Source organism: Hemitrygon akajei, chromosome 14 (assembly GCF_048418815.1).
Source record: "Hemitrygon akajei chromosome 14, sHemAka1.3, whole genome shotgun sequence".
NCBI lineage: Eukaryota > Metazoa > Chordata > Chondrichthyes > Myliobatiformes > Dasyatidae > Hemitrygon > Hemitrygon akajei.
The window spans coordinates 44,209,892-44,227,208 of record NC_133137.1 but is presented as its reverse complement, the minus strand read 5'-3'; positions in this window follow the sequence as shown (position 1 = coordinate 44,227,208).

Genomic DNA, 17,317 nt, shown 5'->3' with positions numbered 1-17,317 from the left:
GGTTGCAGACTGTTCTAAAACATAAGGAAAGAAAAGTTGAAAGTTTTACATGAGGTTAGCAGAAAGTACATTTTGAGCAGAATTGAAAGGTGCACTCTTTTTGGCGGAGTACGTTACTTCATCTTCTGAGCAATCTGTGTTAAGTATATGTACACCACAATTCAGTCTGAGGTGCAAATGTATAGAAATTAAATGAATTCTTCTGAGAACTATGTAATACTCTAAATAAAGTTCAATTCAGGAACCTACCACATATCATTTACTTTGCATTTGCCTTTAGCTTACGATTGCTTTCAAATACTAAAGTTGTGCATTTGGTGATATTGCTGAAAGTATCTTCTCCAATTTTAGTAGCACACTCGGAAAATTGGTTGCAGACTGTACTAAACCATCAGGGAAGTAAGTTTAAAAATTTTTACATGACGTTAGCAGATATTACATTTTGAGCATAATTGAAAGGTGCACTCTTTTTGGCTGAGTACGTTACTTCATGTTCTGAGCAATCTGTGTTAAGTATATGTACACCACAATTCAGGCTGAAGTGCAAATGTTTAGAAATTACATAAATACTTCTGAGAACTAAGTAAAACTCTAAATAAGGTTCAATTCAGGAACATACCACATAGCATTTACTTTGCATTTGCCTTTAGCTTACGATTGCTTTCAAATACTGAAGTTGTGCAATTGGTGATATTAATTAATGTATCTTCTCCAACTTAAGTAGCACAGTCGGAAAATTGGTTGCAGAATGTTCTAAATCATAAGGGAAGTAAACTGAAAAGTTTTACATCACGTTAGCAGATAGTACATTTTGAGCATAATTGAAAGCTGCACTCTTTTTGGCTGAGTACGTTACATCATGTTCTGAGCAATCTGTGTTAAGTATATGTACACCACAATTCAGGCTGAAGTGCAAATGTATAGATTACATAAATACTTCTGAGAACTATGTAATACTCTAAATAAAGTTCAATTCAGGAACATACCACATAGTATTTACTTTGCTTTTGCCTTTAGCTTACGATTGCTTTCAAATACTGAAGTTGTGCAATTGGTGATATTAATTAATGTATGTTCTCCAACTTTAGTAGCATACTCATACAATTGGTTGCAGACTGTTCTAAAACATAAGGAAAGAAAAGTTGAAAGTTTTACATGAAGTTAGCAGAAAGTACATTTTGAGTAGAATTGAAAGGTGCATCTTTTTGGCGGAGTACGTTACTTCATGTTCTGAGCAATCTGTGTTAGGCATATGTACACCACAATCCAGGCTGAAGTTGAAATGTATAGAATTTAAATGAATACTTCTGAGAACTATGTAATACTCTAAATAAGGTTCAATTCAGGAACCTACCACATATCATTTACTTTGCATTTGCCTTTAGCTTAAGATTGCTTTCAAATACTAAAGTTGTGCATTTGTTGATATTGCTGTAAGTATCTTCTCCAATTTTAGTAGCACACTCGGAAAATTGGTTGCAGACTGTTCTAAATCATCAGGGAAGTAAATTTAAAAATTTTTACATGACGTTAGCAGATATTACATTTTCAGCATAATTGAAAGGTGCACTCTTTTTGGCTGAGTACGTTACTTCATGTTCTGAGCAGTCTGTGTTAAGTATATGTACACCACTATTCAGGCTGAAGTGCAAATGTATAGAAATTACATGAATACTTCTGAGAACTGTGTAATACTCCAAATAAAGTTCAATTCAGGAACATACCACATAACATTTACTATGCATTTGCCTTTAGCTTACGATTGCTTTCAAATACTAAAGTTGTGCATTTGGTGATATTGATGAAAGTATCTTTTCCAACTTTAGTAGCACACTCGGAAATTTGGTTTACTGAATACTATAAATTGAATACTATGTAATACTCTAAATAAAGTTCAATTCAGGAACACACCACCTAGCATTTACGTTGCATTTGCCTTTAGCTTACGATTGCTTTCAAATACTGAAGTTGCGCAATTGGTGATATTAATTAATGTATCTTCTCCAATTTTAGTAGCACACTCATTAAATTGGTTGCAGACTGTTCTAAAACATCAGGAAAGAAAAGTTGACAGTTTTACATGATGTTAGCAGATAGTACATTTTGAGTAGAATTGAAAGGTGCATCTTTTTGGCGTACGTTACTTCATGTTCTGAGCAATCTGTGTTAGGTATATGTACACCACAATCCAGGCTGAAGTTGAAATGTATAGAAATTTAAATGAATACTTCTGAGAACTATGTAATACTCTAAATAAAAGTTCAATTGAGGAACATACCACATAGCATTTACTTTGCATTTGCCTTTAGCTTACGATTGCTTTCAAATACTAAAGTTGTGCATTTGGTGATATTACTTAATGTATCTTCTCCAACTTAAGTAGCACAGTCGGAAAATTGGTTGCAGACTGTTCTAAATCATAAGGGAAGTAAACTGAAAAGTTTTACATGACGTTAGCAGATAGCACATTTTGAGCATAATTGAAAGGTGCACTCTTTTTGGCCGAGTTCGTTACTTCATGTTCTGAGCAATCTGTGTTAAGGATATGTACACCACAATTTAGGCTGAAGTGCAAATGTATAGAAATTACATGAATACTTCTGAGAACTATGTAATTCTCTAAATAAAGTTGAATTCAGGAACCTACCACATAGCATTTACATTGCAACTGCCTTTAGCTGTCTTCTCCTTTCAAACACTAAAGTTTTATAAGTGGATCTGGTGATATTGAAGTAACTTCTCCAACTTTAACAGCACCCTCATAAATTTCGTTGCAGACAGTTGTAAATGGAATGTGCACTCTTTTTGGATGAGTACGTTACTTCATGTTCTGAGCATTCTGTGTTAAGTATATGTACACCACTACTGAGAACCATGGAGAACTCAAAATTAAGTTCAATTCAGGAACCTAGCACACTCATAAAATTGGTTGCAGACTGTTCTAAAACATCAGGAAAGAAAAGTTGAAAGTTTTCCATGAAGTTAGCAGAAAGTACATTTTGAGTAGATTTGAAAGCTGCATCTTTTTGGCGGAGTACGTTACTTCATGTTCTGAGCAATCTGTGTTAAGTATATGTACACCACAATCCAGGCTGAAGTTGAAATGTATAGAAATTAAATGAAAACTTCTGAGAACTATGTAATACTCTAAATAAATTTCAATTCAGGAACCTACCACATATCATTTACTTTGCATTTGCAATTAGCTTACGATTGCTTTCAAATACTGCAGTTGTGCAATTGGTGATATTAATTAATGTATCTTCTCCAACTTAAGTAGCACAGTCGGAAAATTGGTTGCAGACTGTTCTAAATCATAAGGGAAGTAAACTGAAAAGTTTTACATGACGTTAACAGATAGCGCATTTTGAGCATAATTGAAAGGTGCACTCTTTTTGGCTGAGTACGTTACTTCATGTTCTGTGCAATCTGTGTTAAGGATATGTACACCACAATTTAGGCTGAAGTGCAAATGTATAGAAATTACATGAATACTTCTGAGAACTATGTAATTCTCTAAATAAAGTTGAATTCAGGAACCTACCACATAGCATTTACATTGCAACTGCCTTTAGCTGTCCTCTCCTTTCAAAAACTAAAGTTCTATAAGTGGATCTGGTGATATTGAAGTAAATTCTCCAACTTTAACAGCACCCTCATAAATTTCGTTGCAGACAGTTGTAAATGGAATGTGCACTCTTTTTGGATGAGTACGTTACTTCATGTTCTGAGCATTCTGTGTTAAGTATATGTACACCACTACTGAGAACCATGGAGAACTCAAAATTAAGTTCAATTCAGGAACCCAGCACACTCATAAAATTGGTTGCAGACTGTTCTAAAACATCAGGAAAGAAAAGTTGAAAGTTTTACATGAAGTTAGCAGAAAGTACATTTTGAGTAGATTTGAAAGCTGCATCTTTTTGGCGGAGTACGTTACTTCATGTTGTGAGCAATCTCTGTTAAGTATATGTACACCTCAATCCAGGCTGAAGTTGAAATGTATAGCAATTAAATTAATACCTCTGAGAACTATGTAATACTCTAAATAAGGTTCAATTCAGGAACCTACCACATATCATTTACTTTGCATTTGCCTTTAGCTTAAGATTGCTTTCAAATACTGAAGTTGTGTAATTTGTGATATTTCTTAGTGTATCTACTCCAACCTTAGTAGCACACTCGGAAAACCGGTAGCAGACTGTTCTAAATCATAACGGAAGAAAACTTAAAAGTTTTACATGACGTTAGCAGATAGTACATTTTGAGCATAATTGAAAGGTGCACTCTTTCTGGCTGAGTACGTTATTTCATGTCCTGAGCAATCTGTGTTAAGTATATGTAATCCGCAATTCAGGCTGTAGTTGAAATGTATAGCAATTAAATGAATACCTCTGAGAACTATGTAATACTCTAAATAAGGTTCAATTCAGGAACCTACCACATATCATTTACTTTGCATTTGCCTTTAGCTTAAGATTGCTTTCAAATACTGAAGTTGTGTAATTTGTGATATTTCTTAGTGTATCTACTCCAACCTTAGTAGCACACTCGGAAAACCGGTAGCAGACTGTTCTAAATCATAACGGAAGAAAACTTAAAAGTTTTACATGACGTTAGCAGATAGTACATTTTGAGCATAATTGAAAGGTGCACTCTTTTTGGCTGAGTACGTTATTTCATGTCCTGAGCAATCTGTGTTAAGTATATGTAATCCGCAATTCAGGCTGAAGTGCAAATGTTTAGAAATTACATCAATACTTCTGAGAACTAAGTAATACTCGAAATAAAGTTCAATTGAGGAACATACCACATAGCATTTACTTTGCATTTGCCTTTAGCTTACGATTGCTTTCAAATACTAAAGTTGTGCATTTGGTGATATTACTTAATGTATCTTCTCCAACTTAAGTAGCACAGTCGGAAAATTGGTTGCAGACTGTTCTAAATCATAAGGGAAGTAAACTGAAAAGTTTTACATGACGTTAGCAGATAGCACATTTTGAGCATAATTGAAAGGTGCACTCTTTTTGGCCGAGTTCGTTACTTCATGTTCTGAGCAATCTGTGTTAAGGATATGTACACCACAATTTAGGCTGAAGTGCAAATGTATAGAAATTACATGAATACTTCTGAGAACTATGTAATTCTCTAAATAAAGTTGAATTCAGGAACCTACCACATAGCATTTACATTGCAACTGCCTTTAGCTGTCTTCTCCTTTCAAACACTAAAGTTTTATAAGTGGATCTGGTGATATTGAAGTAACTTCTCCAACTTTAACAGCACCCTCATAAATTTCGTTGCAGACAGTTGTAAATGGAATGTGCACTCTTTTTGGATGAGTACGTTACTTCATGTTCTGAGCATTCTGTGTTAAGTATATGTACACCACTACTGAGAACCATGGAGAACTCAAAATTAAGTTCAATTCAGGAACCTAGCACACTCATAAAATTGGTTGCAGACTGTTCTAAAACATCAGGAAAGAAAAGTTGAAAGTTTTTCATGAAGTTAGCAGAAAGTACATTTTGAGTAGATTTGAAAGCTGCATCTTTTTGGCGGAGTACGTTACTTCATGTTCTGAGCAATCTGTGTTAAGTATATGTACACCACAATCCAGGCTGAAGTTGAAATGTATAGAAATTAAATGAAAACTTCTGAGAACTATGTAATACTCTAAATAAATTTCAATTCAGGAACCTACCACATATCATTTACTTTGCATTTGCAATTAGCTTACGATTGCTTTCAAATACTGCAGTTGTGCAATTGGTGATATTAATTAATGTATCTTCTCCAACTTAAGTAGCACAGTCGGAAAATTGGTTGCAGACTGTTCTAAATCATAAGGGAAGTAAACTGAAAAGTTTTACATGACGTTAACAGATAGCGCATTTTGAGCATAATTGAAAGGTGCACTCTTTTTGGCTGAGTACGTTACTTCATGTTCTGTGCAATCTGTGTTAAGGATATGTACACCACAATTTAGGCTGAAGTGCAAATGTATAGAAATTACATGAATACTTCTGAGAACTATGTAATTCTCTAAATAAAGTTGAATTCAGGAACCTACCACATAGCATTTACATTGCAACTGCCTTTAGCTGTCCTCTCCTTTCAAAAACTAAAGTTCTATAAGTGGATCTGGTGATATTGAAGTAACTTCTCCAACTTTAACAGCACCCTCATAAATTTCGTTGCAGACAGTTGTAAATGGAATGTGCACTCTTTTTGGATGAGTACGTTACTTCATGTTCTGAGCATTCTGTGTTAAGTATATGTACACCACTACTGAGAACCATGGAGAACTCAAAATTAAGTTCAATTCAGGAACCCAGCACACTCATAAAATTGGTTGCAGACTGTTCTAAAACATCAGGAAAGAAAAGTTGAAAGTTTTACATGAAGTTAGCAGAAAGTACATTTTGAGTAGATTTGAAAGCTGCATCTTTTTGGCGGAGTACGTTACTTCATGTTGTGAGCAATCTCTGTTAAGTATATGTACACCTCAATCCAGGCTGAAGTTGAAATGTATAGCAATTAAATTAATACCTCTGAGAACTATGTAATACTCTAAATAAGGTTCAATTCAGGAACCTACCACATATCATTTACTTTGCATTTGCCTTTAGCTTAAGATTGCTTTCAAATACTGAAGTTGTGTAATTTGTGATATTTCTTAGTGTATCTACTCCAACCTTAGTAGCACACTCGGAAAACCGGTAGCAGACTGTTCTAAATCATAACGGAAGAAAACTTAAAAGTTTTACATGACGTTAGCAGATAGTACATTTTGAGCATAATTGAAAGGTGCACTCTTTCTGGCTGAGTACGTTATTTCATGTCCTGAGCAATCTGTGTTAAGTATATGTAATCCGCAATTCAGGCTGTAGTTGAAATGTATAGCAATTAAATGAATACCTCTGAGAACTATGTAATACTCTAAATAAGGTTCAATTCAGGAACCTACCACATATCATTTACTTTGCATTTGCCTTTAGCTTAAGATTGCTTTCAAATACTGAAGTTGTGTAATTTGTGATATTTCTTAGTGTATCTACTCCAACCTTAGTAGCACACTCGGAAAACCGGTAGCAGACTGTTCTAAATCATAACGGAAGAAAACTTAAAAGTTTTACATGACGTTAGCAGATAGTACATTTTGAGCATAATTGAAAGGTGCACTCTTTTTGGCTGAGTACGTTATTTCATGTCCTGAGCAATCTGTGTTAAGTATATGTAATCCGCAATTCAGGCTGAAGTGCAAATGTTTAGAAATTACATCAATACTTCTGAGAACTAAGTAATACTCGAAATAAAGTTCAATTCAGGAACATACCACATAGCATTTACTTTGCATTTGCAATTAGCTTACGATTGCTTTCAAATACTGAAGTTGTGTAATTGGTGATATTACTTAATGTATCTACTCCAACCTTAGTAGCACACTCGGAAAAGCGGTTGCAGACTGTTCTAAATCATAAGGGAAGTAAACTGAAAAGTTTTACATGACGTTAGCAGATAGCACATTTTGAGCATAATTGAAAGGTGCACTCTTTTTGGCTGAGTACGTTACTTCATGTTCTGTGCAATCTGTGTTAAGGATATGTACACCCCAATTTAGGCTGAAGTGCAAATGTATAGAAATTACATGAATACTTCTGAGAACTATGTAATTCTCTAAATAAAGTTGAATTCAGGAACCTACCACATAGCATTTACATTGCAACTGCCTTTAGCTGTCCTCTCCTTTCAAAAACTAAAGTTCTATAAGTGGATCTGGTGATATTGAAGTAACTTCTCCAACTTTAACAGCACCCTCATAAATTTCGTTGCAGACAGTTGTAAATGGAATGTGCACTCTTTTTGGATGAGTACGTTACTTCATGTTCTGAGCATTCTGTGTTAAGTATATGTACACCACTACTGAGAACCATGGAGAACTCAAAATTAAGTTCAATTCAGGAACCCAGCACACTCATAAAATTGGTTGCAGACTGTTCTAAAACATCAGGAAAGAAAAGTTGAAAGTTTTACATGAAGTTAGCAGAAAGTACATTTTGAGTAGATTTGAAAGCTGCATCTTTTTGGCGGAGTACGTTACTTCATGTTCTGAGCAATCTGTGTTAAGTATATGTACACCACAATCCAGGCTGAAGTTGAAATGTATAGAAATTAAATGAAAACTTCTGAGAACTATGTAATACTCTAAATAAAGTTCAATTCAGGAACCTACCACATATCATTTACTTTGCATTTGCAATTAGCTTACGATTGCTTTCAAATACTGCAGTTGTGCAATTGGTGATATTAATTAATGTATCTTCTCCAACTTAAGTAGCACAGTCGGAAAATTGGTTGCAGACTGTTCTAAATCATAAGGGAAGTAAACTGAAAAGTTTTACATGACGTTAGCAGATAGCGCATTTTGAGCATAATTGAAAGGTGCACTCTTTTTGGCTGAGTACGTTACTTCATGTTCTGTGCAATCTGTGTTAAGGATATGTACACCACAATTTAGGCTGAAGTGCAAATGTATAGAAATTACATGAATACTTCTGAGAACTATGTAATTCTCTAAATAAAGTTGAATTCAGGAACCTACCACATAGCATTTACATTGCAACTGCCTTTAGCTGTCCTCTCCTTTCAAAAACTAAAGTTCTATAAGTGGATCTGGTGATATTGAAGTAACTTCTCCAACTTTAACAGCACCCTCATAAATTTCGTTGCAGACAGTTGTAAATGGAATGTGCACTCTTTTTGGATGAGTACGTTACTTCATGTTCTGAGCATTCTGTGTTAAGTATATGTACACCACTACTGAGAACCATGGAGAACTCAAAATTAAGTTCAATTCAGGAACCCAGCACACTCATAAAATTGGTTGCAGACTGTTCTAAAACATCAGGAAAGAAAAGTTGAAAGTTTTACATGAAGTTAGCAGAAAGTACATTTTGAGTAGATTTGAAAGCTGCATCTTTTTGGCGGAGTACGTTACTTCATGTTGTGAGCAATCTCTGTTAAGTATATGTACACCTCAATCCAGGCTGAAGTTGAAATGTATAGCAATTAAATGAATACCTCTGAGAACTATGTAATACTCTAAATAAGGTTCAATTCAGGAACCTACCACATATCATTTACTTTGCATTTGCCTTTAGCTTAAGATTGCTTTCAAATACTGAAGTTGTGTAATTTGTGATATTTCTTAGTGTATCTACTCCAACCTTAGTAGCACACTCGGAAAACCGGTAGCAGACTGTTCTAAATCATAACGGAAGAAAACTTAAAAGTTTTACATGACGTTAGCAGATAGTACATTTTGAGCATAATTGAAAGGTGCACTCTTTCTGGCTGAGTACGTTATTTCATGTCCTGAGCAATCTGTGTTAAGTATATGTAATCCGCAATTCAGGCTGAAGTGCAAATGTTTAGAAATTACATCAATACTTCTGAGAACTAAGTAATACTCGAAATAAAGTTCAATTGAGGAACATACCACATAGCATTTACTTTGCATTTGCCTTTAGCTTACGATTGCTTTCAAATACTAAAGTTGTGCATTTGGTGATATTACTTAATGTATCTTCTCCAACTTAAGTAGCACAGTCGGAAAATTGGTTGCAGACTGTTCTAAATCATAAGGGAAGTAAACTGAAAAGTTTTACATGACGTTAGCAGATAGCACATTTTGAGCATAATTGAAAGGTGCACTCTTTTTGGCCGAGTTCGTTACTTCATGTTCTGAGCAATCTGTGTTAAGGATATGTACACCACAATTTAGGCTGAAGTGCAAATGTATAGAAATTACATGAATACTTCTGAGAACTATGTAATTCTCTAAATAAAGTTGAATTCAGGAACCTACCACATAGCATTTACATTGCAACTGCCTTTAGCTGTCTTCTCCTTTCAAACACTAAAGTTTTATAAGTGGATCTGGTGATATTGAAGTAACTTCTCCAACTTTAACAGCACCCTCATAAATTTCGTTGCAGACAGTTGTAAATGGAATGTGCACTCTTTTTGGATGAGTACGTTACTTCATGTTCTGAGCATTCTGTGTTAAGTATATGTACACCACTACTGAGAACCATGGAGAACTCAAAATTAAGTTCAATTCAGGAACCTAGCACACTCATAAAATTGGTTGCAGACTGTTCTAAAACATCAGGAAAGAAAAGTTGAAAGTTTTCCATGAAGTTAGCAGAAAGTACATTTTGAGTAGATTTGAAAGCTGCATCTTTTTGGCGGAGTACGTTACTTCATGTTCTGAGCAATCTGTGTTAAGTATATGTACACCACAATCCAGGCTGAAGTTGAAATGTATAGAAATTAAATGAAAACTTCTGAGAACTATGTAATACTCTAAATAAAGTTCAATTCAGGAACCTACCACATATCATTTACTTTGCATTTGCAATTAGCTTACGATTGCTTTCAAATACTGCAGTTGTGCAATTGGTGATATTAATTAATGTATCTTCTCCAACTTAAGTAGCACAGTCGGACAATTGGTTGCAGACTGTTCTAAATCATAAGGGAAGTAAACTGAAAAGTTTTACATGACGTTAACAGATAGCGCATTTTGAGCATAATTGAAAGGTGCACTCTTTTTGGCTGAGTACGTTACTTCATGTTCTGTGCAATCTGTGTTAAGGATATGTACACCACAATTTAGGCTGAAGTGCAAATGTATAGAAATTACATGAATACTTCTGAGAACTATGTAATTCTCTAAATAAAGTTGAATTCAGGAACCTACCACATAGCATTTACATTGCAACTGCCTTTAGCTGTCCTCTCCTTTCAAAAACTAAAGTTCTATAAGTGGATCTGGTGATATTGAAGTAACTTCTCCAACTTTAACAGCACCCTCATAAATTTCGTTGCAGACAGTTGTAAATGGAATGTGCACTCTTTTTGGATGAGTACGTTACTTCATGTTCTGAGCATTCTGTGTTAAGTATATGTACACCACTACTGAGAACCATGGAGAACTCAAAATTAAGTTCAATTCAGGAACCCAGCACACTCATAAAATTGGTTGCAGACTGTTCTAAAACATCAGGAAAGAAAAGTTGAAAGTTTTACATGAAGTTAGCAGAAAGTACATTTTGAGTAGATTTGAAAGCTGCATCTTTTTGGCGGAGTACGTTACTTCATGTTGTGTGCAATCTCTGTTAAGTATATGTACACCTCAATCCAGGCTGAAGTTGAAATGTATAGCAATTAAATGAATACCTCTGAGAACTATGTAATACTCTAAATAAGGTTCAATTCAGGAACCTACCACATATCATTTACTTTGCATTTGCCTTTAGCTTAAGATTGCTTTCAAATACTGAAGTTGTGTAATTTGTGATATTTCTTAGTGTATCTACTCCAACCTTAGTAGCACACTCGGAAAACCGGTAGCAGACTGTTCTAAATCATAACGGAAGAAAACTTAAAAGTTTTACATGACGTTAGCAGATAGTACATTTTGAGCATAATTGAAAGGTGCACTCTTTTTGGCTGAGTACGTTATTTCATGTCCTGAGCAATCTGTGTTAAGTATATGTAATCCGCAATTCAGGCTGAAGTGCAAATGTTTAGAAATTACATCAATACTTCTGAGAACTAAGTAATACTCGAAATAAAGTTCAATTCAGGAACATACCACATAGCATTTACTTTGCATTTGCCTTTAGCTTACGATTGCTTTCAAATACTAAAGTTGTGTATTTGGTGATATTACTTAATGTATCTTCTCCAACTTAAGTAGCACAGTCGGAAAATTGGTTGCAGACTGTTCTAAATCATAAGGGAAGTAAACTGAAAAGTTTTACATGACGTTAGCAGATAGCACATTTTGAGCATAATTGAAAGGTGCACTCTTTTTGGCCGAGTTCGTTACTTCATGTTCTGAGCAATCTGTGTTAAGGATATGTACACCACAATTTAGGCTGAAGTGCAAATGTATAGAAATTACATGAATACTTCTGAGAACTATGTAATTCTCTAAATAAAGTTGAATTCAGGAACCTACCACATAGCATTTACATTGCAACTGCCTTTAGCTGTCTTCTCCTTTCAAACACTAAAGTTTTATAAGTGGATCTGGTGATATTGAAGTAACTTCTCCAACTTTAACAGCACCCTCATAAATTTCGTTGCAGACAGTTGTAAATGGAATGTGCACTCTTTTTGGATGAGTACGTTACTTCATGTTCTGAGCATTCTGTGTTAAGTATATGTACACCACTACTGAGAACCATGGAGAACTCAAAATTAAGTTCAATTCAGGAACCTAGCACACTCATAAAATTGGTTGCAGACTGTTCTAAAACATCAGGAAAGAAAAGTTGACAGTTTTACATGGTTAGCAGAAAGTACATTTTGAGTAGGTTTGAAAGCTGCATCTTTTTGGCGGAGTACGTTACTTCATGTTCTGAGCAATCTGTGTTAAGTATATGTACACCTCAATCCAGGCTGAAGTTGAAATGTATAGCAATTAAATGAATACCTCTGAGAACTATGTAATACTCTAAATAAGGTTCAATTCAGGAACCTACCACATATCATTTACTTTGCATTTGCCTTTAGCTTAAGATTGATTTCAAATACTGAAGTTGTGTAATTTGTGATATTTCTTAGTGTATCTACTCCAACCTTAGTAGCACACTCGGAAAACCGGTAGCAGACTGTTCTAAATCATAACGGAAGAAAACTTAAAAGTTTTACATGACGTTAGCAGATAGTAAATTTTGAGCATAATTGAAAGGTGCACTCTTTCTGGCTGAGTACGTTATTTCATGTCCTGAGCAATCTGTGTTAAGTATATGTAATCCGCAATTCAGGCTGAAGTGCAAATGTTTAGAAATTACATCAATACTTCTGAGAACTAAGTAATACTCGAAATAAAGTTCAATTCAGGAACATACCACATAGCATTTACTTTCCATTTGCCTTTAGCTTACGATTGCTTTCAAATACTAAAGTTGTGCATTTGGTGATATTACTTAATGTATCTTCTCCAACTTAAGTAGCACAGTCGGAAAATTGGTTGCAGACTGTTCTAAATCATAAGGGAAGTAAACTGAAAAGTTTTACATGACGTTAGCAGATAGCACATTTTGAGCATAATTGAAAGGTGCACTCTTTTTGGCCGAGTACGTTACTTCATGTTCTGAGCAATCTGTGTTAAGGATATGTACACCACAATTTAGGCTGAAGTGCAAATGTATAGAAATTACATGAATACTTCTGAGAACTATGTAATTCTCTAAATAAAGTTGAATTCAGGAACCTACCACATAGCATTTACATTGCAACTGCCTTTAGCTGTCCTCTCCTTTCAAAAACTAAAGTTCTATAAGTGGATCTGGTGATATTGAAGTAACTTCTCCAACTTTAACAGCACCCTCATAAATTTCGTTGCAGACAGTTGTAAATGGAATGTGCACTCTTTTTGGATGAGTACGTTACTTCATGTGCTGAGCATTCTGTGTTAAGTATATGTACACCACTACTGAGAACCATGAAGAACTCAAAATTAAGTTCAATTCAGGAACCCAGCACACTCATAAAATTGGTTGCAGTCTGTTCTAAAACATCAGGAAAGAAAAGTTGAAAGTTTTACATGAAGTTAGCAGAAAGTACATTTTGAGTAGATTTGAAAGCTGCATCTTTTTGGCGGAGTACGTTACTTCATGTTCTGAGCAATCTGTGTTAAGTATATGTACACCACAATCCAGGCTGAAGTTGAAATGTATAGAAATTAAATGAAAACTTCTGAGAACTATGTAATACTCTAAATAAAGTTCAATTCAGGAACCTACCACATATCATTTACTTTGCATTTGCAATTAGCTTACGATTGCTTTCAAATACTGCAGTTGTGCAATTGGTGATATTAATTAATGTATCTTCTCCAACTTAAGTAGCACAGTCGGAAAATTGGTTGCAGACTGTTCTAAATCATAAGGGAAGTAAACTGAAAAGTTTTACATGACGTTAGCAGATAGCACATTTTGAGCATAATTGAAAGGTGCACTCTTTTTGGCTGAGTACGTTACTTCATGTTCTGTGCAATCTGTGTTAAGGATATGTACACCACAATTTAGGCTGAAGTGCAAATGTATAGAAATTACATGAATACTTCTGAGAACTATGTAATTCTCTAAATAAAGTTGAATTCAGGAACCTACCACATAGCATTTACATTGCAACTGCCTTTAGCTGTCCTCTCCTTTCAAAAACTAAAGTTCTATAAGTGGATCTGGTGATATTGAAGTAACTTCTCCAACTTTAACAGCACCCTCATAAATTTCGTTGCAGACAGTTGTAAATGGAATGTGCACTCTTTTTGGATGAGTACGTTACTTCATGTTCTGAGCATTCTGTGTTAAGTATATGTACACCACTACTGAGAACCATGGAGAACTCAAAATTAAGTTCAATTCAGGAACCCAGCACACTCATAAAATTGGTTGCAGACTGTTCTAAAACATCAGGAAAGAAAAGTTGACAGTTTTACATGGTTAGCAGAAAGTACATTTTGAGTAGGTTTGAAAGCTGCATCTTTTTGGCGGAGTACGTTACTTCATGTTGTGAGCAATCTCTGTTAAGTATATGTACACCTCAATCCAGGCTGAAGTTGAAATGTATAGCAATTAAATGAATACCTCTGAGAACTATGTAATACTCTAAATAAGGTTCAATTCAGGAACCTACCACATATCATTTACTTTGCATTTGCCTTTAGCTTAAGATTGCTTTCAAATACTGAAGTTGTGTAATTTGTGATATTTCTTAGTGTATCTACTCCAACCTTAGTAGCACACTCGGAAAACCGGTAGCAGACTGTTCTAAATCATAACGGAAGAAAACTTAAAAGTTTTACATGACGTTAGCAGATAGTACATTTTGAGCATAATTGAAAGGTGCACTCTTTTTGGCTGAGTACGTTATTTCATGTCCTGAGCAATCTGTGTTAAGTATATGTAATCCGCAATTCAGGCTGAAGTGCAAATGTTTAGAAATTACATCAATACTTCTGAGAACTAAGTAATACTCGAAATAAAGTTCAATTCAGGAACATACCACATAGCATTTACTTTGCATTTGCCTTTAGCTTACGATTGCTTTCAAATACTAAAGTTGTGCATTTGGTGATATTACTTAATGTATCTTCTCCAACTTAAGTAGCACAGTCGGAAAATTGGTTGCAGACTGTTCTAAATCATAAGGGAAGTAAACTGAAAAGTTTTACATGACGTTAGCAGATAGCACATTTTGAGCATAATTGAAAGGTGCACTCTTTTTGGCCGAGTTCGTTACTTCATGTTCTGAGCAATCTGTGTTAAGGATATGTACACCACAATTTAGGCTGAAGTGCAAATGTATAGAAATTACATGAATACTTCTGAGAACTATATAATTCTCTAAATAAAGTTGAATTCAGGAACCTACCACATAGCATTTACATTGCAACTGCCTTTAGCTGTCTTCTCCTTTCAAACACTAAAGTTCTATAAGTGGATCTGGTGATATTGAAGTAACTTCTCCAACTTTAACAGCACCCTCATAAATTTCGTTGCAGACAGTTGTAAATGGAATGTGCACTCTTTTTGGATGAGTACGTTACTTCATGTTCTGAGCATTCTGTGTTAAGTATATGTACACCACTACTGAGAACCATGGAGAACTCAAAATTAAGTTCAATTCAGGAACCTAGCACACTCATAAAATTGGTTGCAGACTGTTCTAAAACATCAGGAAAGAAAAGTTGAAAGTTTTCCATGAAGTTAGCAGAAAGTACATTTTGAGTAGATTTGAAAGCTGCATCTTTTTGGCGGAGTACGTTACTTCATGTTCTGAGCAATCTGTGTTAAGTATATGTACACCACCATCCAGGCTGAAGTTGAAATGTATAGAAATTAAATGAAAACTTCTGAGAACTATGTAATACTCTAAATAAAGTTCAATTCAGGAACCTACCACATATCATTTACTTTGCATTTGCCTTTAGCTTAAGATTGCTTTCAAATACTGAAGTTGTGTAATTTGTGATATTTCTTAGTGTATCTACTCCAACCTTAGTAGCACACTCGGAAAACCGGTAGCAGACTGTTCTAAATCATAACGGAAGAAAACTTAAAAGTTTTACATGACGTTAGCAGATAGTACATTTTGAGCATAATTGAAAGGTGCACTCTTTTTGGCTGAGTACGTTATTTCATGTCCTGAGCAATCTGTGTTAAGTATATGTAATCCGCAATTCAGGCTGAAGTGCAAATGTTTAGAAATTACATGAATACTTCTGAGAACTATGTAATTCTCTAAATAAAGTTGAATTCAGGAACCTACCACATAGCATTTACATTGCAACTGCCTTTAGCTGTCCTCTCCTTTCAAAAACTAAAGTTCTATAAGTGGATCTGGTGATATTGAAGTAACTTCTCCAACTTTAACAGCACCCTCATATATTTCGTTGCAGACAGTTGTAAATGGAATGTGCACTCTTTTTGGATGAGTACGTTACTTCATGTTCTGAGCATTCTGTGTTAAGTATATGTACACCACTACTGAGAACCATGGAGAACTCAAAATTAAGTTCAATTCAGGAACCCAGCACACTCATAAAATTGGTTGCAGACTGTTCTAAAACATCAGGAAAGAAAAGTTGAAAGTTTTACATGAAGTTAGCAGAAAGTACATTTTGAGTAGATTTGAAAGCTGCATCTTTTTGGCGGAGTACGTTACTTCATGTTCTGAGCAATCTGTGTTAAGTATATGTACACCACAATCCAGGCTGAAGTTGAAATGTATAGCAATTAAATGAATACCTCTGAGAACTATGTAATACTCTAAATAAGGTTCAATTCAGGAACCTACCACATATCATTTACTTTGCATTTGCCTTTAGCTTAAGATTGCTTTCAAATACTGAAGTTGTGTAATTTGTGATATTTCTTAGTGTATCTACTCCAACCTTAGTAGCACACTCGGAAAACCGGTAGCAGACTGTTCTAAATCATAACGGAAGAAAACTTAAAAGTTTTACATGACGTTAGCAGATAGTACATTTTGAGCATAATTGAAAGGTGCACTCTTTCTGGCTGAGTACGTTATTTCATGTCCTGAGCAATCTGTGTTAAGTATATGTAATCCGCAATTCAGGCTGAAGTGCAAATGTTTAGAAATTACATCAATACTTCTGAGAACTAAGTAATACTCGAAATAAAGTTCAATTGAGGAACATACCACATAGCATTTACTTTGCATTTGCCTTTAGCTTACGATTGCTTTCAAATACTAAAGTTGT